The sequence below is a fragment of the Mesocricetus auratus genome, unplaced genomic scaffold, assembly GCF_017639785.1.
Source record: "Mesocricetus auratus isolate SY011 unplaced genomic scaffold, BCM_Maur_2.0 Super-Scaffold_100008, whole genome shotgun sequence".
Classification (NCBI taxonomy): domain Eukaryota; kingdom Metazoa; phylum Chordata; class Mammalia; order Rodentia; family Cricetidae; genus Mesocricetus; species Mesocricetus auratus.
Window position 1 is genome coordinate 54,851,110 of NW_024429192.1, and position 25,202 is coordinate 54,876,311.

Sequence of the window (25,202 nt, forward strand, 5' to 3'; positions counted from 1 at the left end):
GAGCTCCTCCACTGATAGCCCTCAACCCAACTTTCGTCTTTTCAAATCATCAGTATGATTTTGAAAGAAAGATAGAATAAGGAAAGAAGGAGGAGAAAGACAGGGAGATAGAAGAGATAAAAGAAGAAGGAAAGGGAAATAGAATAATGAAATAGTGGGTAAACTGGATGAGAGAGGGGCAATGTCCTTGGTGAACAGAAATCCCAAAGTGATGCCTTTCTTAAAAAGTCACTCTTGAAAAGAGTGAAATAGCAAAGGGGAAGAGAGTCCCACGCCAAGACAGTCAAAGGCAACACCTCTGGGGCAAGAGACACTTTCAGAGGTCAGAGAGAATCAACATTATGGTGGAGCCAAAGTAGACTGTAAGATGAGGGAGGCAGAGTGCTAGGCGGAGCTTTGTGATATTGACCTTACAGGATGCCAATCTCAACATGGCAGAATTTCAAGCAGTGAAATGACCTGATTAGGAAGAATGGTCAGGGAGCTTTCTACCACAAAGATGATGCTGCATAGAATGCAGCTGCCAGTGGGGTAGTTGGGTAAGAGGTTGATTCTGGGTATGTTTGAAAAGTGGAGCCAACAGGACATGCAGGCAGGATAGCAAGTGGAAGACAACAGGGATGCCTTAGGAGTGTGTGTGTGTGTGTGTGTGTGTGTGTGTGTGTGTGTGTGAGCTGCATGCACATGTGCGTGCATGTTCATGTGTGAGTGTAGGTATGTATGAGTGTGCCAGCATATGTGGCGGTCAGAGACAACTTTGGATGCTGGTCCCCACCTTTCACCTGGGTTAAGACTGGGTCTCTTGTTTTACCACTTCACATACAGGGTCAGCTGGTCTCTGAACTTCTAGGCATTCTCTTATCTCTACATCCTATCTCACAGTGGGAGCATCGGGGTTGCAGATGTGTGCTACTATGCTCAACTTTACATGGGTTCTAGAGACCCAAACTCAGGCCCTCATGCTTGTATATGAGAGCTCTTACTCTCTGAGTCATTCATCTCTGAAGTCTGTCTCTGAGTTTCCTGAGAGCTGGGCTCACTGCCCTTGGATGCAGCTAATTCTTGCCAGTGGAAGGAAGCTGCAAGCCCTTCCATGGGGCTGTGGAAATGTCCCTTCACCTGCCAACTAAGTTCCTACAGGGCCAGTTTTTGGCAGTCAGGAGCTGTGCTCAGTAAAAACAAAGTCAGTCTCTCTTCTGCTCTCATACAATAATACACAAAGAAAACTGACCCCCAAAGGTGTGAGGTTCTCTTCTTAGTAAGCAAGCAGTTCTTCAGCAGATTCCAGCTGGGAGTCCATTACTCAATTCCTTTCTGATTCTGTTCTAGTTTGCTCTCTATTGTGATAAAACACTGACCAAAAGCAACTTGAAGAGGAAAGAGTTTGTTTGGCTTACAGGTTACTGTCTATGGTTGAGGAAAACCAAGGCAGAAACTGAAGCAAGGCCATGGAGGATGCTGTTTACTGGCTTTCTCCTTTCTTGTACAGCCCAGGCTAACCTACCTTGAAATGGCACCACCCACAGTCTCTCTTCCCAGGTATGTCTTGGTTTGTATTAAATTGGCAAACACTAACCAGTGCAGATTCTGTCTACATAGAGATAACATCAGACACCAGCAGTTGAGGACTAAGTGCCCAAGGCTAACCCTACTGTAGATGTCAGTCCTAAATCCTAGGCAGTTTCACCTTAACTACTAAGCACTGCTATGAATCAGAGTTCTCATATTCCCCTCCTTTCGTTCAATTAATTTGCCCAAGCAGCTCACAAAACTCAAGGAAAGGATTATGTTTACAAGTGTGTAACAAAGGCTATTACAAAGATTCAGACAAAAAGATGCATGGGTGAGCTGTGGGAGATGCATGGGTGTGCTGTGGGGGAGGCATGGGTGAGCTGTGGGAGATGCATGGGTGTGCTGGGTGAGATGCATGGGTGAGCTGTGGGGGAGGCATGGGTGAGCTGTGGATGATGCATGAGTGAGCTGTGGGGGAGGCATGGGTGTGCTGTGAGAGATGCATGAGTGTGCTGTGAGAGATGCATGGATGTGCTGTGGGAAATACATGGGAGTGCTGTGGGAGATGCATGGGTGTGCTGTGGGAGATGCATGGGTGAGCTGTGGGAGATGCATGGGTGAGCTGTGGGAGATGCATGGGTGTGCTGTGGGGGAGGCATGGGTGTGCTGTGGGGGAGGCATGGGTGAGCTGTGGGAGATGTGTGGGTGCACTGGAGGAGATGCATGGGTGAGCTGTGGGAGATGCATGGGTGAGCTGTGGGGGAGGCATGGGAGTGCTGTGGGAAATGCATGGGAGTGCTGTGGGAAATGCATGGGTGAGCTGTGGGAGATGTGTGGGTGCACTGGGGGAGATGCATGGGTGAGCTGTGGGAGATGCATGGGTGCACTGGGGGAGAAGGAGCACTTCACTCCCATGTCCTTACTAGGTACACAGCCTCTTCCAGAAACCTTCATCCAGAGCTCTCTGAACTCTGACCTTTCAGCTTCCTGTGGATCCCTCTTACATAGCATGATTGCTAACAGGTGGGGTGGGGACCAACAAGGCCTGTCCAGATTCTTAAGGCGTACTGTCTGGTGAAGGGCATTAGAAAGTTTCCTTGCAGTCAACCAAAGCTAGGAAAATATTAGGGTTTTTATGACCTGCCTTGAACAGGAAGTTACAAGCCAGGAATTGTGGTTGCAATGCAAACAGTACCATAAATAAGGACCTTGATGATGTTCAGGCTGTCTATCCTAAGCACCCAGGCCTACAGAGCCATAAGGTGATTACAGTGTGTCTCACAAGTTTTGAAGCCAGACAGTTGCCCCTTTTCCTACTTAAGTAAATTTAACTCAAAACTAAGCACATAAGGAATAATAGGAGATGGAAGAAAAATTGATGGTGTTAAATTCTACTTAAGAGCCGTTGCCTAGAAAAAGGCTCTGAGGGAGAGGCAAGCTCTATTGTTAAAACAAGAGATTAGCAAAGGTTAGAGAGGTGCAAATATAAATAGCACAAAATCATCCTTCTTTCTTGACCATGTCCACAGGAACAAGAGAATTTAAAAAGGTCCAGCTTCTTCACCAGGTAAAACACTGTTCTCAGTGTCACTGTTCAGACACTGTACAACCAAACCCTGTGGAAGATGTATGCTGTCCAGGTGGTCAAGCACCACACAGTGTTCACAGACCAAGCTCAAGGCTCAGGTCTACAGTTTCCTAGCTGTCCCATCCTCCATACTGTCACTTCCTTATGCTCCATTCTCACATGTAAAATTGGAATAGCAATTGCTCCTGAGGGTAATACTTGAAGGCAGTACCCAAATTTGAACATTACTGAAGAGTATTAGTACAACCTAAGACTGTGGAGTCTTTCCACTGTTGGGTTGAAATATGCTGACCTTGTTCAAGTCACCATATTGTTGAGATTCCAGGGCTGTGTTTCCCCTTTCATGTCTAGGAAACACTATCTCATATAAAGCATCATGGGCCTCTAACTCTTACAACCTTCCTGCTCCATCTCCCATGATGCTTCATGAGCCTTAGGTATAAGGGTTGTGTTACAGGTATATCAGCTGGAAGTAGGGTACCCCACAATCCCTTATTATCTGCATCTTGCAATAAATAGTCTCTATCTGTTGCAAGATGAAGCTTCTTGTTTTTTAGAACTACACTGTGGATCCGAGGGCAAGTATTTAGAATATAGTTAGAAGTTATATTGCTTTAGAAACATGGCAGTCATGGCTTTTTCTCTGAGTCTATGACTACTCCAGCTACAAGTAGTTTGTTAGGTTTACAGTGCCAGATATGAGTTCCTCTCTATTAAGATGACCTTAAGTTGACTTAGACTGTTGATGGTTAACCCCTCAACAAAAGCGCCACTATTGCACCATTGTGGATATCTTGCTGGAACACTCGTGGTTCATAGCCTCTGCAGCTTGATAGACTATCATTTGTTCCTCTCCCTTGGCAGTTTGCATGGTCCTCTAATACCATGAGAGCCGGTCCTCAGGGAGGAGGCTTCCAAGTTCCATCTCAATTCTTCCAAGTTCTGTGTTCACAGAATGTGGTGTCTTCAGTAGTAACTGCTAAGTCAGTTTAATAATTGCTGCTACTTACTGAGCCAAATCTCCTGTTGCAAGCTTATATTTCTGGCTGTTTGGAGTCCAGGGAAGACGCTCCCCTACCTCTCCCTACCCCTTTGACTGCAAAAGCTCCCCATCTTTGTTGATTTTTGACTAGCCTGATCTTGTTTAGGTCTTGTGCAGGCAACCATAGCCACTGTGAATTCATAAATGTAATGGTCCTCATGTCCAGAAGGCATGGTTTTGCAGCCTTCCTCCCCAACAACTTTTACAGTCTTTCCACCACATCTTCTGCAATGCTCCCAGTACCATGTGCAGAGAGGGACATTTATTCTTACTAGGTATATTCTCCACTACCTTAGAGTTTGAATATTTTCTCAACCTCTTTTCCCACTCTGCACATAAAGGGTGGGAAGCCTAATGGGCAGATCCTGGTCACCAAGAGGATGCATTTAACACTATGGATTTGAGTCTGTGTTCCTGGGAAAAGCAGGAATGAAAACTTTATGTTGAGTATGTTGAGGCATTTTTTAAACTTCCCATTCAATAATTCAAACATCCCTTGAAACAGGCATTAATCTGCATGTTGCCAGGGTAGAAATCTGTATTTGAATGTGAAACCATTAAGCATATGAACAATTTTCTGCTTAGGTTCTTTTGTGTGGCCTGGTGTTATTTTGTAACTATCTTATCATGTTATTTTGTATTGCTACTCTTTTCCTTCTGAATAAACACTATCTACATGTTCTAGGAAGATCTGAAGGCACTGAAGTCTCCATGTCTGTGTTATAATGGTTGTGTAGTATCCCATTAAGCCACACTGTCTTAATTTATTTAACCAGTTTCCTGTTGGTGAGTTTACTGATGTTTGCTTCTTGTGTTTTTATCTTGGTGTGTGTGTGTGTGTGTGTGTGTGTGTGTGTCCGTCTGTCTGTGTGTGTCTGTCTGTGTGTGTCCGTCTGTCTGTCTGTCTGTGTCTGTCTGTATGTGTGTGTCTGTCTGTGTGTCTGTCTGTGTGTACATTCGTGTGTCTTCAGAACAGTGTTTACGGCTTTGTAAGACAGTCTAGTTGGCCTTGATGTAGAAGCCCTGGGATTACAGACATGCTATACAGGAGGTTTCACCTGGATTCTAGGGACTTGAACTCAGGTCCTCATGCTTGCAAGGGCAAGCACCTTACCCATAGAACCATAACTACAATGCTGTTGTTTAAACATTATTATTTTATATTAAAAATGAACCTGTTATGTACATTTGAATCTAAACATTTTGTTTCAGGGAATTACTACAAATTACTGTAAGCAACTTTTTCTTGCTTTTATTTGTTTAGTTAGTTGGTAGTGGTGGTGGTGGTGATAGTGTGTGTGTGTGTGTGTGTGTGTGTGTGTGTGTGTGTGTGTGTGTGCTAGCTATCAAATTGCTTGCCCTAAGGAGTAAGTAGGCTTTAGGGCTGGAAAGCAAAAGCTGGTTTTCTACCAAATAAATTGAGTTTCCACTTCATTCAAGTGTCATGATGAGTGGCAGGCACTGTGCCAGAGCCTAAGAACCACTATGAGCCAGGCTGGGCTCCTGCCTTCAAGGAGCACACCCGGGTGCAGGGGCAAGGTTTGCCTGCTCCTCTGGGACAGTGGAGGGAGGGAGCTCTTCGTGCACAACCCGCTGAGGCAACCCTGGAGTCTAGCAGAACGCCTAAGAGTGTTTGTTATACTGTGAGTTTCTGGATCTTTATTAGGAAAAAGTGTCCCATCCTCTGGCACAGGACGTCGCCTTGTAATCCCCTTTCCATCTCCAGGGAGGAGCCAGAAGGGGGTCTTTCCCACCGCCAGAGCAGGATTTGAGGATCCGAGGCCGGAGGAACGCCTAGCATTGCATCGCAGACAAGAGAACTTGAGCTCTGGACCTTGGTCCCCCAGGTACCAGACCCGACGGGTGACTTGGGGGGGTTGGGACATCGCGCCCGCAGCGCCTGACTCCAGAGAGCCACAGCTCAGCCCCGGCTGACCAGACAGATCGAGGGAGCCTGGGCGGCTCCAGGCGAGGCTAGAGCTCTGACTGTAAGTGTGCTCCGCGGGTCTTGGGGCCCGGGACCCCAGAAGGACCGCGGGCGGGGAGCCTACAAGGGGCGGAGCCCCGGGCCGGGTCATGGTGGCTTTCAGAGGGTCTGCAGGACGTAGTTGCTTAACCCAAGGCGAGCACCGGGAGCTCCAGGTGATAGCGCGCCACTCCAACACCTTGAACTTGACATCGCAAACCGAGCAGGCTGGTGTGACATCCTGAGCACAACATCCAGCGGGTCCAGGGCAGACAGAGGGTCGGCAGGTGTCCCAGAGGAAGGATCCGGGACGAGGACTCCAGGTAGTGCAACAGGAGGGAGGGCACTAGGAATCTGAGTGTAGCAGAGGGGACTTTGACGAGTGGCGAGCAGCAGCAGCCCTGGCCTGGGAGTCTGGGATGCGAATAGGAGATTACACTAAAAACAAGGCTGTGGGGTGTGTCTTGTGCCTCCTTTTCATCTCTCCCTGTGCAATGGTCCGAAGGAACCTTTCTCAGTGTCAAGGAGAGATGCAGCTTTTCTAGAGTCTCTCTCCCTCTCTCCCTCTCTCCCTCTCTCCCTCTCTCCGTCTCTCCCTCTCTCCCTCTCTCCCTCTCCCTCTCCCCCTCTCCGTCTCTCTGTCTCTGTCTCTGTCTCTGTCTCTGTCTCTCTCTCTGTGTGTGTGTGTGTGTGTGTGTGTGTGTGTGTGTGTGTGTGTTACCAACTGCACTACCAAGGTGCTTGCCCCAGTGGCATCAAATTAAGATGTCTGGTTACCAGCCTCCATATTCCTTGGAGGTAGAAAATTAGTGTGTTGATGGATTTATTTTGATCTCGTAGTTCTTACTGATAATATATACTCATGGTTTTAAATTATGAAATGACACCAAGGCGAGCGGTCTAGAGACGTGCCTGCCTTCTAACACGGGTGTTTCTTCCCTGGCCTTGCTCTATTCCGTCCTTATTCTTTATCTACCTCCTTCCTGCCTAAGGAACATACCAGAAAAGCATGATGTCAACGCACCTCCCTCAGTCCCCAATATTCCTCCTCAGACTGCCTGTGTGGTTCTCTAGCACCCTTCACAGCAGTGGTCCTCCTCATAGTAGCCAGCTCAGGGACGACTGATTCACTGGCCTTCCTGAGACTGGAGAGAGGCATGTTGGGAAAAGTTCCGTGCCCACCTGTTCTTTCCCAGGCTTTCCCAGCATAGCGAAATGGTGCCGTACACTGCTGAGGGAAGCTAAGGAAATCTATCTCCCCAGGCTCCCTGCAATCCAGAATTTAAAACAGAATCTCTCCACACGTTTACACCTCATTCCCCCTCCCGCCTGGGTTCCAAGTCCCAAAGTGACATGTTTGGGGTCTTGCCTTTGGAGGACCTAGAGAAGTAAGTTTTAAACTGGCCCTGTGGATGGGGCAAGGCTGTGTGTGGGGAAGGGGGGATGACATAAAGGAGGAAATGGAGGAGTGAAGGGGAAACCTGGCCCAGCCCCTGTCACTCACGAACAGCCCCTGGGTAGTTTTGCTAAGGGACCACACATGTGGTCTCCATGCTGACAATCTACATATTCAACTTTTTTTTCCAGGACCAACAAATCAAACCAGTTTTAGATTAAAGCAGAGTAATAGTTGATCTTATTTCTCACTGAATTAAGAGGTTCTTTAGAAGCTGTGTAAACTCTTTATCTACTCAATCTACTCTAGTCATGTCCCTTTGTTTTCTCCATTTTTCTCTGTGCCACCGTCTTTAATTGTACCCCACAAAGGCCATTAGACGTTCCCCCTTCTAAGGATGATGTCGTAACTAGAGAATGAAGATAAATGGGTTGGGAGCAAGTTCAAGACTGATGAGGGGCTGTGCCTGATTTATAAAGCGAGACTGTGGATAGGTAAAATGTAAAAAGCATGAGCATCCACTAACAATGTTTGTAGAGCCTAGCTATACACAAGTTCCTGGTAAATAAGGCCAAATGGTAAATAAGACCAGACCAGGACCCTGCCTTCCTGGTGCTTACAGATGCTCGGGAAAAGCAGCTGTTGATAAAATGATTATCAAGTATGTGATTGCAAGCTAAAATAAGCTCTCCAGAGAACATCTCCGTGGATGTTCATAAATGGGACTGTGGAGCCGGGGAAGGCTTTCTCAGGATCAGCTCCCCGCCGAGGTTCTTGGGTGCTGTGGGATGTTGAAGGCAATCTGATCTTTGAAAAGTCAGACTGTTTGGTTTAGGAGTGGTATTTGGCTGTAGTCACCAAACAGACTGGCTGCTATGCAGCATTTGCCACTGATGTTTGTCCATGTGCAGTTGGTGTTCCTGGCACATGGGGAACGAGCGTCTTGTCGTGATAGCCTGGGTGTGTTGTCTTCAGTTGGCCATGGTTTTCCATTGCTCTAATTCTTGCTTTTAAATCAAGTGTTCAGATTAACTTAATTCCTACTATTTCATTTTATTGCACACAATAAAATGTATGTTGCAGTTTAAATGTGAATCATCTACTCTCCCGTTGAGAAGGTAAATACAGAGATAATGCTGATGGTGCTTGTTCGGTGACAGTTCAGTGTTATCAGTAGCATCCCAGGTAAAATTAGCTGTGGCAGGTGGACTGTAAACATCTCCCCTTTACGCTTATCTACTGGTCTCATTGAAAGATGTATCCTACTCTACACAAACACACACACACACACACACATGAACACACACAACACATATACACACACAACACATACACACATGCATACACACACATAGCACATACATATACATACACACACATACACACATCACACACATACATACACATAACACATACACACACACACACACACACTTTCCTGGAAACTAATTCCTAGCCTTGCACACCCGAAGTTTGAACTCTCTGCCCTAAGCCACATCCCCAGTCCTTGAATTTTCAAAGAAGGAGGTATGTAAAACCTTAGTGTTTTAGTTCCTGTAAGTCTTCATGCTGGTTTCTTAGTAAAGACCAATTGCAGTGATGCTGCGAGTGAATAAAAATCTCACAATGTAATCTCCCAGATACTCTAATAAAAAGCCATGTGCTTCAAGTTCAAACAAACATTTTCAATCATTCAACATTATCTTCAGTAAACTATGCACAGAACTATGCTAAGCATTGTGGCTAAGATGGATTAGAAAGCCAGTTTCAGCATCTAAAGAGCCCATCTCTCCTCTTAGGGACAGAAGTTATACACACAGGGATTATTATGTTTGCTATGTAGAGGCATCATTAGCAGAAAAAGGGAGAAGAGTGTCAATTCTACCAACCAAGGAGAAGGTTCATGAAAGAGGCAACACTTGAGCTGAATCTTGAAAGATGGGGTACTTGTATCAACCAAAGGAGGAGGAAATGTTAGAAGACAGAGATTCCTGCGGGAAAATAAAACCTATTGTTAACAAAAAAAAATCCAAGCTCAACTTAAGCCTAGGTTTTTGTGAAGGTGCACACCTTTAAGATCAGCACTGGGGGTTGGGGGGAGACAGGTGTATCTCTGTGAGTTCAAGGCCAGCCTGGTCTAAAGAGTGGATTCCAGGACAGCTGGGGTTATGCTGAGAAACCCTGTCTCAGGGAGAAAAAGAAATACAAGTTTTGCAATAGCATGTCAAATTCCAGGACTTGAAAGTGGTTCAAGTGAAAGGTGTGAAGAATAAAGAGGTCCTGACATAGGGACTCGGACGATTCCATTTAAAGATATCAAAACCACTCTGACTACCATGACCATGTCCTGAACTCCAGTGGCTGTGGCTGTGGCAGTTGAAAAATGCTTATTACATGTAGATGGAGGCATAGTACTCAGTGCCACTTTGCAAGTGGGAAGTGAGGAAGAGAGAGGGTGGTATGGATGCCTCCCACTCAACTCTGCCATCCAAATGATCTTGCCATAAACAAAGGGAAATCAGGCATTATCCCCCAGGACTGGGAAAAAGGAATCTGGGCAGAGGGTATATGCAGTTGACTGATACATACACACACACACACACACACACACACACACACACACACACACAATCTGCCTTTCTAACTCAGAAGACCGGACAAGAATCGATGGGAAAGGAGACAGCTCAGTAGTTGAGAGCACTTGCTCTTGTAGATAGCACCCACTTGGAAGCTCACAGCTACCTATAACTCCACTTCCAGGGCATCCAAGACTCTCTTCTGACCACTGAGGCACCAGGAATGCACATGATATACATATATGCAGACATTCATACAAGCACATAAAATAAAAATGAATCTTAAATAAAATAGGCCTTGTTGGTTAACAAGGCCTATTGATCCCTAACAAATGTACTCTTCTCTTCTACCCCACGTCTGACTTTGGTGTAGGTGACTATTAGACTTCACCTACTACTGCTCATGGCCATGAAGCACATATAGTCCTCAGTCATGCCCAGGGCTGTTCTCACACTTACACGTCAATGTGAATGACTTTCCTCTTTTTGTCTTTTTGTTTTTCTTTTTCTTCTTTTAATGAGACAGGGTCTCCCTGTGTAACCCTGGCTGTCTTGGAACTCACTATGTAGACCAGGCTGGCCTCGAACTCACAGAGATCTTCTGGGATGTAAGGTGTGCACCACCACAGTCAGCCCCCCTTCCTTTTTCTTAAGTGATCTCATAATCTAATAAGCACTGACTGAGTAAAAACCAGTGAGAAGCTGGCTGTGGTGACCCACACCTGTAATCCCAGAACTTGGCAAATTAAAACAAGAGAGCTGTCACTTGTCAGAGCCCAGCCTGGCCTTTGGTGAAAGACATAGATAGATAGATAGATAGATAGATAGATAGATAGATAGATAGATAGAATTGAAATTAGCTCATTAAATGTGTGCTGTATTGAGCCCCAGAAATGAGGTTATAACTAGACAGAACCAACTGAGAGAGGAAGCTAAATGGAAATGAGAAAAACTAGTCAGCCTCTGCCATGGAAGGTGTAGCATAAGTAGTCTTCCTGGCTCAGGAGAAGACTACCTGCCTATCGTGTATGGGATGCTGGGCTCCATTCCCAATGAAGCACCCTACCCCACAAACAATCTTTTTATCAGCCGTAATGGATCATGAGTTCAAGGCCAAGCTGAGCTCTGTAGTGACATGTTCTCTCAAGAAACTAAATGATAAAGAATAAATAGTGGATTCTCTGTGTCTGTGACTTCGGTAAGACGATACTCTATCTGAGCCTCTTTGCCATGGATAAAGGAGTTTATAAATTCTCAAAAACATATTTTTTGGTGTGTGTGTGTGTGTGTGAGAGAGAGAGAGAGAGAGAGAGAGAGAGAGAGAGAGAGAGAGAGAGAGAGAGAGAGAGAGAGAAGGAGAGAGGTCATAGGTGTGTCACAGCACACATGTGGAGGTTGTAACTTCTGGAGTCAGTCTCACCTTCTACCTCACTGAGGCAGAGACTCTCTGTGTTTTGGATGCTGCTCTGTGTGCTTCAGGCTAGCTGGTCTGCTAACTTAAGGCAATTCTCTTGCTTCTCTGCCTTCCATCTTCCTATAGAAACTCTGGAATGACAGAAGCATTCCACTACAACATCTAGCTTTTGAAGTGCAAGCACTTTCACCCGCTAGGCGGTCTTCCTGACCCTGAGATTGTAGTGAGCTATACACATGGAAAGGCTCAGCACAGAGCCTGGTGTATGGCTAAGTGCTTATCTAGCCCTTACCCTTTGGCTCACACAGTTCTCAATGGTTTTCCTTTCATTGAAAAAGCAGGAAGAGTGAAGATTTCTTAAGTTAAATAACCTGAATTAATTTTCCTTTATATGTCTCAAATCTATAATTGATTTTCCCCCTGGGAACCTGGGTAGGAACCTGTTTTCTTCCAGTGCTTATCAGGGCGGGTGGAAGCAAAGGTAATCCGATGCCTGCTGAGAAGAGGCTAATTTTAGTTACTCCTCTGTCAACAGGTCTTTCACACACTAAGCAAAATCGCCACCAAAGAGGAAAGTGGAAGTCATTTGACTTCTTTCTTCCATGTTGTCTGTTGGTGATGATTGTCCCACATGTGTTTCCTGGTACTGCCTTTTCTCATACATTAAAAAGGAAGGCAAGCAAGCACCCAAGGCTCAAGGGGATTGTAGTGCCCCACCCCATCGCTGTGACCTGTTTGCCCTTAGGAAATAGTCGATTTCCACTGGGAAAGCTGAGGGATCTTTATTTGTTACATAGTCTTCCTTAACACTCTGTAACACAAGCTCTTACTTGTGTTACATTGTTTCCCTGTATCAGACAGAGTTGGTGCTGCCTGTACAGAGGCAGAGATGTTGCGTGGAAGGGTGGGTGCCACCCCACTGCTCTAGAAAAGCAAGGGCAAGCTGAAGAAGCCTACTCCATGTGTAGGAGCACAGCATTAGACCCCCAGTCAACAAGCCTGAGAATTCCTTCCAATTAGTATCTGGGGTTAGGGCTGCCTATGCCCAAACCACTGCTCCTGGGAAGCCCTTTGGTGCTATTCATAGATGAAAGAAAACAGTGGTGACAATGGGACCAGATAGCTTCTTTCTATACTCCTAAAAGTGACCAGTATTCCCAAACTGTTTCTGTTCCACGCAGCTGGTCAGTGTGCACCCTCCTTTTTTGAAAGGCTGCGTCGTACAGCCGGTAAAGTCGCCTGGGCTCCTAGCCATGTTCCACAGGGCTTGTTTCCTTTCCTCTGTGCCCATTTTCCTTCCCTCTGAAGCACGTTTATTCATTTTACCCAGGACACTGGTTGTCATGAGTCTTGCTCAACACTGAAGTTGTATGTAGGGTCCCACATAGTGTCTGGAACCTGGAGGAGCCAAAGCAATCAGTGATTCAGAGAGCAAGTGAATGCATGACTTGCAAACAATCAAATCTCAATCTGTAGACTTTTATGTTGCAATGTCACAGTAAGATGTCCCAAATGGTGACTTCGAGAGGACTGTCAGTGTAACAGGATAATGACAAAACCAATGTACCATCACCTTTATTTTACATACTGGGACACCAGGATTCTGGATGGTAGAATGGCACCATGCCATCCCAGTGCCCGCCCTCCACACACCTGAGTGTCTCTTCGTCTTATACAGGTTTGGTGGGACACAAAGAATATTCACTTTCAAGAATGGTGCTTCTGTAGCATTGGTGACATAAACTTCTTATAAATATACTCAAGTTGCTAATCCAAATTAACACCAGAATTTGAAAGCTTGGAAAGTTTCTACCTTACAGAGAGAAGAGCAACAGATACTTTATGAAAATGAAGAAGTTTTAAGAATGAAAGCAATAGAATTTTGGAGGGAAATATTAACATTATTTATTGCATAAATATTTTAACTATTTACAAATAGTAATTTATATTTTTTAAAGAAAAAATTTAAAAAGTTAAAACATTTTTAATGTGTGAGGTGGGGATATAGCTCAGTTGGCAGAAGACTTGTCCCCCACCATGTCCAAAGTACTGGGTTTGGTTCCCAGCACCATTAAACCCAGCCATGGTAAGGCACACTTATAATCCCAACCCTCTGAGGTAGAGACAGGAAGATCAAGAGTTCAAGGTCATTCTTGGCTATAGAACAAATTCAAGACCAACTCAGAGTGTGAGGCTGTCTCAAAAAAATTAATGTGTAAAGAACACATAGAATTTAACAAAAACATTTAAGAATATGATTTTTTAAAGATGAGCAAAGGACATAACAGTTATCAGATGAAGAAACAAGCTGTGTGGCAAAACATAAAAATTATGTTAACCAGGAAGAAAAATAGGAACAAGGGAGAGAGTAATCAGAAAGAACTGTATACACATATAAATGATTGAATTATAAAAGTAATCAATTTTTAAAGTTAAGCAAATGAAAATGACAAAATTAAAATGTTAAGAGGATAGATCTAGCAGGGTGTTGGTAGTGCACACCTTTAATCCAAGCACTCAGGAAGCAGAGGCAGGTGGATCTCTGTGAGTTCGAGGCCAGCCTGGTCTACAGAGCAAGTTCCAGGACAGCCTCCAAAACAATACAGAGAAACCTTGTCTCGGGAAAAAAAAAAAAAAAGAGGATAGATCTAATTGTCAAACATTCATACTCCAATAAAATACAATTTGGGAAGTTTTTTAGGTGATTAACTTTGCATGAAAATAGTAAGCTTTTTTTTAACATTTATTTTACAAATGTGGGTGTTTTGCCTGCAGCACATGCATGCAGTCCCCTCTGGAGCCAGAAGAGGGTATCTGATCCCCTGAAACCAGAGTTACCATCAGTTCTACTCCATGGTGAGAACCCAACCCAGGTCCTTTGGAAGAACAAGTGCTCTTAACAGCTGAGCCATCTCTCCAACCCCACAAAACAGTAAACATTTTTAAATGAAGATACCAATAGGGTTATGGGGTAAGCTAAGATGTTAAAGATAATGCTGATCAAGTGAGAAAATAATTAACCTCAGACAAGACTATCTAAGAACATCTGCCTTGGAACGTCTCATAGCTTCTTATGTCGCCTTTCAAAGGCTCAGGGCTCTAGAAAGGAAGAAGGGACGGAGATAAAAGAGTGAAGCAAGGTAGAAGGGACAGTGCGGACTTCTGACTTCCAGGTAGGACGTGGCTGTTGGTCACACAGCAGCACCTGCACAAAACATGACTTAGAAATGCCCTTATAAATGAAGGAGGAAGGGGACAATGGGGCCCTACCTCTGCCTGGATCTGATAAAGGGACATGTTTGAGAGATGTGTCTTTAAGGGCTGTAGGCACTGGTAAATTACCCAAGCTCCTTCAGGCAAACCTAAAGAAACTCACTGGATAACCAGAAAAGAAAAGTAAATGATACGGAAGTAGGAGAAGGAGAGATCTGGAGAGATGACTCAGTGGTTAAGAGCACTGACTGCTCTTCCAGAGGACCTGGGTTTGGTTCCCAGCACCTACCTGTTAACCCACAACTGTCTGAAATTCCCATTCCAGAGGATTGGATCCCATCATCTGGCCCGCACGGCGCTGCATGCATGTGGTACACAGACGTCATGCAGGCAAAACACCCATACGCATAGAATAAAAATAAATAAAATATTTTTTTACAAAAGAAAGTAGAGCCGGGCGGTGGTGGTGCACACCTTTAATCCCAGCACTCTGGAGGCAGAGGCAGGCAGATCTCTGTGAGTTCGAGGCTGGGCTGGACCGACAGCCTCCAAAACAATGCAGAGGAAAAAAAAAAAAAAGAAAGTAAAAGGCACCTAGTTAGGAAGGTGATCAGCAACAGCGAGAAGGTGAAAAAAAGAGGGATAGGAGATAGATATAATCAAACTACATTATACACATATATGGAAATATAATGAAATTCATTGTTACATATAATCAATATATAGTAATAAATATCTCAAAACTAGTCATCATTTTTGACCAAGGACTTCTATTTCTGGGTCTTATTATTGAGAAATCACCAGAAACTCCATTAGGATCTTACCAGAGCTTCTCTTCACACAGTGTTATCTGAAAGGGAGACACTGAGGGTGACCCCCGCCTCCAGTGCTGGTGGAATAGCTAACTATGTTATAGTGGGTACAAAGGAGTACCAGTTAAAGTCATGCATGGATTCTGGTGTTCCCACTGGGTTCAAATCCAGCCTCTGACATGCCATAGAGATCTCTCCATGTTCTACTCTCCTTACAAATGTGGCACGTATCCGTTATGTGGGATTGATATGTAAGTTAAATGGACCAATAGAAGTTGACGACTTCAAAATTCCCAAAGCTCTAAAGATGTAAAGAACGTTTTGCGTCTTAGCCTGCAAATATACAAGACTAACCCAAATGTATGTACTCCACTTCCTGTGAGTAGACTCGGCAGCTAGAATCAACCCTGATTCTTTGTCACACCTTTGTTTCCCTTGGAGAATCTCTGAGGCTTCTTGCATAAATTGACCACTCACCCTGTGCAGGTGAGAAGATAGATTTTGCAGTCCCTTTTGAGTGAAGAATATCTATTTTGGATTATCCTCTTGGCCAAGGAACATTCTAAATCCTCCATGAGGGCGTGTATTATGACAGGCAGATTGCTGATTTCTGCCCATTGAAACTATGATTGAGGCAGCCTAGGGTGGAGTCAAATGTCTGTAGTTCTGACAGCTCCCAGGAGATGATGGTGATGACAGTCTGTGGACTACTCTCTCACAACCCTGCTCTACCTGCTTGATCTTTTAGCAGCTCTAATACTGTTTATTCCAACACTTTCTTTCCTGAAATGTCTAATTTTTCAATGTTGTCATTTTTATGTCCTCCAGTTTCTAGTCAATACCTTTATACCTAAGAGCATTGCTACAAAAATGTGACTCTGAGCATTTATTACATGTCAGAAGTACTGACCCCTTTGCACTTTGTTTCACCCCCTCAACTGCCCTGAGGGGAAGGAGTTACGGTGAGACACTAGGAACTAGGGGCATCCCCTATGCAGGTGGTAGACTCAATCCTCCTGACCCCAAAGTCCAAGCCTCTGCTTTTCTGTCCTTCCTGTTTCCATGGTGGTAATGTCACCACATCTTCATTCTGCATGCCTTCCCAGCTCCTCCCTTCCTGCCTTGGCACAGTCGGGAACCTCCACTCGCATCTGTCCAGAGGCCTCTCAAACCATGGGCAACCAGGAAGCTATTTCCAGCAACACCTGCTCACTGTGCACGACAGCTGCACTCCTTTTCCTTCATGGCAATTCATCATGTGCACGCATTTCATGATGAGGGACTTTGTTTTCCTAATTGGATTTGAGCTCCTACAAGGCAGTTGCATCTGCAGGTCCTCTTAGAGGCACCGTGAGGGGGCTCTCAGTGACGCCTTCACCCTTAGCCCTCACTTCCTCTTCTTCTCCCTCCTTCTCCCATCTTGGTTCTTCTTTTTATCCCCTCCCTGCATCCAGCATGTTCGACTTGTTGGTATGTGCTCTGTTGTTCCACAGTGTAATGGGAGAGCCCTTCCATTGGATCCCCAGAACTTAACCATCTTATGCAGGAAGCTGGTAACCTCTCAGCATCCATTCTTTGGATTCTGTGTCTTTGGAACTCTTTCTTGGTCATTTCCACAGTCATTTTGTAGTAACAATTCCACCTCCCTAGGAGGTTCTCTTTGCCACTGCTCTAGCAGGCTGAGTAAGGAAAATAAGGATTTATTCTGAGAAACATTTGCACAAAACTAAGCTTGGTCTGGCAGTGTGCGTGGGGTTGCTCATCACTTGTTGGATCAAAATCCTTCTCACTATCTAAGTGGTCCTTTCTATCTCCTTCCACTGCCTGATCCCTATGGCTAACTAGTGTGGCTAACTTTGCACTCTGATCTTCAGGCTAGCTTTATTTGTTAGATCATAAACAAAATATCACCACAGCAAACAACAAAAGAAATAGAAAGACTAAAAAAAATAATTCCAAGAACATAATGTAGGTCTTTGTCCATTGTTCCTATTCACCTGGCTTCCCATTTTATACTCCCTATGCTCCCACAGCCAAGCAAGCTCATATCTAGACAGCGAACGCTGGTTTCTCTGTGTCTTTGGGGACCTTTTGTTTTCCTAATGAAGGCTTGCATTAGTTTTGCCTTGTTGTTCCTGTGTTCTTCAATTTCCTGCCATCTCATAACTCCCTTTCCTCCCTTGGGAAGTACCAGCTTCTCCGTTCTCCCTTCAGCTCTACTTTCTTTTCTCTTTTCTCTGGCCCTGTCTCTACCCACTTCCTTCATCGATCCCACTGCTCCCCCGTTTCTGTATCTAGAAAGGCCACGCCTGTGCCTCCTATCTGTTTGATTCCGCAGAGGCTGCTTCCCTCAGTAATCCTTTGCCCAGATTTAAGCCTTGGATTCACACTTCCCTAAAGTATTTTCTTCAGCTCTCTTTAAAACAAGCCTCGCCACTCAGACCTCTGAGGGTGGGGTAGAACACTTGAGTGCAGCCTTCTTTAGAGCAGGCTGACCCCAGGAGACAAAACAAGGGCAGACACAGATCAGCAGCCCTTATCCACAAAACATAGTGTTGGTTTAGGAGAAATGCAACTTATTTTTATAAGAAACACATTATCTCTGTGCCCCCAACCCCTAACAAATTCAAGACACAGTTTTTTTAATCTGTGGGGTGAATTCTAACATTAAAGAAGTATTTGAAGTCAGAATAGTCGTGTGTGCCTGATCCCAGCACTTGAGAGGCCAAATTGCAAAGATAGAGGCAAGCTGATCTCTGTGAGTTCGAGGTCAGCCTGACTACGGAGTTAGTTTTAGGATTGCCAGGGCTACACAAAAACAACCCTGTCTCAGAAAAAAAAATTGAAAAACAAAATCAAAAATAAAAAAACCAGACTAACTGAAATGTATAACTGAAACAAAATAAAAATTTAAATTCCCCAGAGTAGATGGCTTGCTATGATTTTGAGTCATGCCTACTGTGAACCACTGTAATTCATTAAATATGATCATTATGCATTTATGCTAATATACGCACATTATGAAATGAAAAAATATGTTATATGCCAGGATGCATACTGTGCCCCAAGCTCTGTGCAATCAGGTATGTAAGTACAGAGTCATCAAAATAAGGTCTCTTGAGGATAGACTTCTTAGAAGATTCCGACCTTTTTACCTCTCTCCCTTTTTTCTGCACTATTGCATGTTTTTCACTTAAAAACCTTGTTTTTAAGCCAAAGTATACTAGTTTTCTTTCTTGGTAAATTATTTAGCTAAGTTCAATTTTTGATCATTCTTTTATACCTTCTTAACTTATTATTGTGAAAATTTTGCCTGATTTTTTATCATGAAACAAGCCATTTATCTGTCTGTCTGTCTGTCTCTCTCTCTCTCTCTCTCTCTCTCTCTCTCTCTCTCTCTCTCTCTCTCTCTCTCTCTCTCTTTCTCTCTCAGCTATATATCTTAAAGGAAAGGTACTTGGTCTTCCCAATCAATTCCTTCCTGTTTCTTCCTCGAAAGAGGTAACCAGCAAATCCTGAATTTCCAGATTTCCCTTTCTTTGTAGTCATGTGGCATCTGCCTGTTCAGTCCTTATGCTGCAACTTGAGTTGCATGGTGCACATTAATTCATATGCAATTAGAAAAGAAGGGAATTGGTCAGCACACCCAGCAACCACACTGTTTATTAGAGATGCTTTCCAACATATAAATGTTCTGTCCACCACAGAAGCACAGCTGTCACACTGGCATCTCAGGAGCGAAGTCCATCACTGCAACTCCTCACCATGGTTCACTTCAGCCTTGCGCTCTGTTCTGAAGGCACTGTTAGCAATAGTCTGTCCTGCTCTCTAGTCATTTGGTCCTAAGACAGCTTCCTCAACCTCCTTTGAAACTTCTCTTTGTTTTGCATGTGCATGTCCTTGGGTTCAGTTCCCAACACCATACACACACACACACACACACACACACACACACACACTCATGGGAAGGTATCTTTCTCTTTTCTAAAAGATTAGTTTTTATATTGTTAGAAGTTTAGTATGTCTTGAGGCTAGGAGTGCAGCTCAGTTGAAAACTCACCCGGCATGCACAAAGCCTTGGGTTCTGTCCCCAACACCATATAAACTAGAGATGGTTCTATATGCCAGTAATCACAACACTCAGGAGGTAGACACAGGAGGATCAGAAACTCAAGGATCATCCTTGGCTACATAGCAAGTCCACTGCCAGCCTAGATGAAATCTAATGTGTCTTGAATTATTGTTTATAATTAGGCTTGTTATTGGTTTTATTAATGTGCTAATGGAAAAGTTACATAGAATTTTTCCTTTTTCATAGAAAACAATACTAATCTCAGTTATTTTATTCTTTTTAAAGGTTTTATGCATGTAGATATTTTACTTGTGTGTATTTCTGTTCACTGTGTGCATTCCTGGTGCCTATGAAGCCCAGAAGAGGGTATTGGATCCCCTAGAACTGGAGTTACATGTGGCAGTTACTAGCCACTCTTGGGTGCTGGAAAGCGAACCTGACTTCTCCAGAATAGCAGTCAGTGCTCTTAACTGCTGAGCCATCTCTGTCCAGCCTCGATTTCAGCTATTTTTATTGCTTCTATTGTTTTTTGAGATTATAATATAATTATATTGTTCCTGCTTTTGCTTTCCCCCTCCTGTTGTCTATTGTTACATGCATATGTATGCATATATATTCCTAAATACATTTTTAATGTAGGTGTTTAAGAGTCTGTAGAAAATTAAAGGTGTAAGGCACAGAGGCCAAACATCTTGTGTTTGTAGATGATGCAAAATGAGCATCCAAACTTATTCCACTGACTTCAACTTCCTCCCCTGGTGTGCTTAAGAATATCTTTGTCGCCGGGCGGTGGCACACGCCTTTAATCCCAGCACTCGGGAGGCAGAGGCAGGCAGATCTCTGTGAGTTCGAGGCCAGGCTGGACCGACAATACAGAGAAACTCTGTCTCGTAAAAACCAAAAAAAAAAAAAAAAAAGAATAGCTTTGTCAACCGTTGAATGGCTGCCAGATTTGGGGAGGGGTATGATTTGATTTCCGAAGAGCATGTGTGTCTTTTATTCACGTGTTTTCTCTGTAGAATTGTGTTGATGTCCTGGCACACTATTGTCATTCAGCAGGAATGCTCTCTCGCCTGCAGTTGTGCCTCCTCTCTTACAGTGCTGCAGCTGGTCCTCCTAGCGTGTAGCTCGTCTTTTTCACTTCAGAGTGAAGAGCAGATCCATACACAGACGTTTTTAGTTTACTATAACTGAGCTCATCATTTCTTTCGTTATAGTTTTATCTTTTCCATTTAAAAAGTATATCTAGAATTGTAATCGTAGCCACATTCTGTGTTTTCTTCTAAAGGCTTCCAAATTTCGCCTGTTTGGGCTAGCTGGTATTTGTGTATGACCTGAGCACAGGTTAGCAGTGCTTGGAGCCATCTATTAAGTATTGGGATTCTGAGTGTGCAAACAGCTTGTCCATGCTGTTTGCCTGTCTGTGCTGTTTGCCTGTCTGTGCTGTTTGTCTGCCATCTTTACTGTTTGTTTGTCCATGCTGTCCATTTTTCATTCCTTTCATTCCAGGGGAAAGTTACTTTTGTTACTTTTATAAACAGTATCTTTTCACAAAGAATACATTTTTATTGCTAATGACTAATAAAAGCTCAAGTGATTCTGTATACGATATACCTGGCAACTTTGCTGAATTCTCTTATTCTACATATGTGAATTGTAAGGCTATCTTGTTATCTATAATAATAATCACTTTATTTTTTTCCTAAATGTGATTCTGAGATCATTGTTAGAGTACTAAACTGACAGAAACCTAGAGGTGGAGTTGGGGGTAGTATGAAAGAACCCTGATGATGCTAAGGCATGTTTGTCGTGTTCCTGATTTTAAAGAGAAGGTTCTTGAAAGTTCAACATTATTTAGCATAGCTATTTCACAGACATTAAGATACCCTCTTAAGCATCTGACTTGCACAGGTAACATCATGAGTGGATTTAAACTTTTGTCAAAATAGGTTTCTGCCTGGGCAAAAGGTGTCCCGGACAACAGAAGAGCCTGGACCATGCAAAGCTTGTTCTCCCTACTTGTCGCCCCTAGTGCTGAAGGGTGGGAGCTTGGGAATGCGCCTGTCTCATGTTTGATTGGAAAGAGGGAACCTCAGATTAACCTTGGAAAAGAGGGAAGACATTATGCATGAGCTCTAAACTAAGTAGGCGAAAACAGTAGAGAGGATGGGCTTTCTGTGTGGGCCTCCCTCAGTAATTAGAGTTTGACTTTGTTGATATTCTCAATAGATGTATTTTCCCAAAAAACTTTAAAGATAGGACTTGGGTGGTTCTCAGGAGCTCCAAACTACCTCCTAAAGGTGCAGTACTTCAGCTCAGGGGGTGTATCAAAATCTGCAGTGTCGGGATTGGCCTAGAGTTTATGGTTCAGGAAGTTGGAAGAAAATTGTTCTTTCTAAAGAATTCCAGGAACTAGAGAGACAGTTCCCAGTTAAAGCTCTGGCTGCACTCCCGGAAAACCCAGGTCAGGTTCCCAGCACCCATGCAGGGTGGCTTACAACTGCCTGTATCTCCGGTTCCAAGGGATCTGAGCCCTCTTCTGGCCTCTGCAGGCACTGCATACACATGGTGCACATACACATTCAGTCACTCACTCATTCATACACATAGAATACAAAATGCATATTCTTAAAAGGAGATGTTCCAAGTGCTTCCTGTGATGGGGGGCTTTTGTATGCCCCTTTGAAAAACACGTTCCAGTGCTATCTGCTTAGAAAGTCACCATGGCAGTTCAGATTCAAGTAAACAAAATGACTCCAGTGCATGAGAAAGAAAAGGGAGGACTACACAGAGTGATCATAAGTACTGCCCTTTTAGGGTGACAGATGACCACCTACCCTGTTAGAGGAAAGAGAGGGAGCCAAGATACCCCCAGGAGAAGGAGGCAGGATAACAGAATGAACACATGAGAAAATATAAAGGCAAGCCGAGAGAAGCCAGGACATCAGGAGGGCAGAGTATTCAGTCTGTGGTCCACCACAGGCGCTAAGAGAAGAATGATGGGGAGCCCTCTATGTTCCCTGGGAAGGGGAAATGGAGTGACTTCTGAAGAGGCAATTCTGTGAGGATTCCTCCCACACAGAGATGGTCCTCTGTTAAGAAACAAACTAAATGCTGGACATGCCAGAAACCCATATCCTAGAAAGTAAGAGGTTTACATTCCTCGTTAAATAGATCAACTGGATCTGTTCTTAGTATAGAAAAAGGAGGCACTGTGAGCTGACGAGGCCTAAAGTCACTCATCCCAGGAGTCACAGTGCTTGCCAAAAACACTTTGGCGTGGGCTCAGGGAGTTGAGGAGAGACACAGGGAAAGTCATAAGCGGGGAACCATTGCCCCAGTACAAGGAGAGCAATACCCCATGCACCTAGGATAGCCAAAGCCTAACTCCTTTCAACCAACAGCAGAGTGAGTAAACAATACATAAAAATAGGAAGGGCATGTGCTTCTCCATTCTCCCTTCACACCTGCTGTGGACCACTCTCTGATAAGGGCTGCCTCATCCTCTGAATTCTGCCTCTGGTCGCTAGCACACGTATCAGAGCTAGAAATGAACAATACAGGTGACTGACACAGGTCCAGCTGAGCTCATACAGCAGGAGTGATTTGACAAAGTAATGACACTCATTTGCCTCATCTTATGTATCCATCATTAGGCCTGCATGAATTTATGAGTTTATATTAAAACACTTAAATATGTCCTTTTAGAAAAATCTGAAGCGAAGTTGTCCTTGCATCTGGAAAGATTCAAGTAGCTTCATATGTGTAGATAAAGAAACCGAAAGTAATCACAGCCATGTGAAGAATTCGATCCCTTATTTGCTACAGACAGTTCTTAAACAAGATGTCTCATTGTTCAGTGATATACTGACTCACTACAGGTAAATAAGCTTCAAGTTCGATAGAAAAAGTGCAATGCAAACTGAATAGTGTTCTTGGGCTGCGGAGTCTTCTCTGGAACAGCAAAGTTATCCTTTACTCAAGCCATGTGTCTCCCACCGCCCTCACACATGATCATCCAGCCTTGAGAGCATTCTACTCCCTTGTGTGTCTCCACTAGTGCATGCTCCTAGTTATTGCCCTAAGAATTTTTTCCCATGCTGTATCAGATCACAATAGTTATCATTTAAAACAATGCCTTTGAGAATTTTATACATAAATATGATGTGGGATGTCCTTCTGTATATATGTTTCTCTTATTGGTTAATGAATAAAACACTGATTGACCATTGGCAAGGCAGAAAGTATAGGCAGGGCTACCAGACGAGGAGAACTCTGGGGAGAGGAAGACAGAGAGGGACCTTGAGGAGATTCCATGTAGGAACAGGGAAGATAAGACCACCAGGCGTTCTCTGGCAAGAAAAGGCCATGTAGAAATACATAGATTAGTAGACATGGGTTAATAATTAAGACAGAGCTAGCCAATAAGAAGCCCTAGCCATCAGCCAACAATTTTATAATTAATATGGTGTCCATGTGTTTATTTGGGGCAAAGCAGCTGTGGACCAGGTGGGACAGTAATCTCTGCTACATATATATATATGTATGTATGTATGTATGTATATATATATATATGTATATATATATATGCGCTTCTATATCTATATCACTTCCACTTCACCATCTCCCCATTTCAGTTCTTCCCATGACCCTAACTCTCTCTCAAATTCATGCCTTTTCTATAATGGCTTCTGCTACATATGTGCATCTACATACAGACACTCTTGGACAGTTCTGATGATTAAAAGATTCCTCCTCATATCACAACAAAATCTATCACCCTGAAATTTCTGCCTTTTGTTTCTGTTGCTGTTTTTGAGACAAGGTCTTACCATGAAGATTCACATAGCCCAAGTTGGTCTCAGATTCTCAATCCTCCTGCAGCTGTGACTCTAGGCCTACATCACCACAGCCAGCTTCCATTTAGCAATGCTGTCGTATCCCACCTAGAAAAAAACATCAAAGCCTCTTTCAGCATCCCACCCAGGGATGTGCCAGCTCAGCTCTTTTCTCTAGGCAAATGACCAGCTTGGTTCTACAATGGAATCCTCCTGCTGAATTCATTTCGCTGTCCAGTTTGCCTTCTCTAGATACAGGCTGCCTTGTCTAGGTCCTCTCTCCAAGACAACACATAGGCAGCACAATACACTACGTGCAATCTGGGTCAAGCCTGACCACATTATAAATCTTGGTCCCCCTGGTCTTTTAGAACAGCCCACATGTTATCTGCAAGCAATCCAGGCTTTGCTATCTTTTTCCTTTCAATTTAACTACAGTTCATTAGACAATGTCGAAAATACATGTATGAAATGCTGAAATGAACACTTATTTCTATCTGCAAGTTTTGCAATCACACCAGAAAGTAATGATGGGTAAGCCAGGGTAACTGCTCAGATGCAGGCTGACTCCAGCCTAGGGTTCTCAGATGCAAAGCCCTTGCTTCTTCCTGGTGGCTGTTTCTCCTGAAGCTCCTATCAATGCCTTGTTCTGACCCAGTGATTCAGCACTTGATCCTGAGCCATGTGTTCTGGGAAGGGGCTGGGGTTGTTGTTATTGCTTCACAGCACTCCCCAGCCCTTCGTTGTGTTGTCTGTGCCAGACTCTAATGCTT

General features: G+C 44.0%; 1 long non-coding RNA gene across 2 annotated transcripts in view; it reads right to left on the reverse strand.

The window, feature by feature from the left end:
* The window catches only part of LOC121141950, a 153,493-nt gene that overhangs the window by 24,117 nt on the left and 104,174 nt on the right, over positions 1–25,202 (reverse strand). Inside the window, exon 2 of one of the 2 annotated variants that reach the window (XR_005878935.1) lies at positions 24,424–24,537. The exons of the other annotated variant lie outside the window; for it this stretch is intronic. This is a non-coding gene — a long non-coding RNA (uncharacterized LOC121141950). The remainder of the gene's footprint in view (positions 1–24,423; positions 24,538–25,202) is intronic. 2 annotated transcript variants of the gene reach the window in all.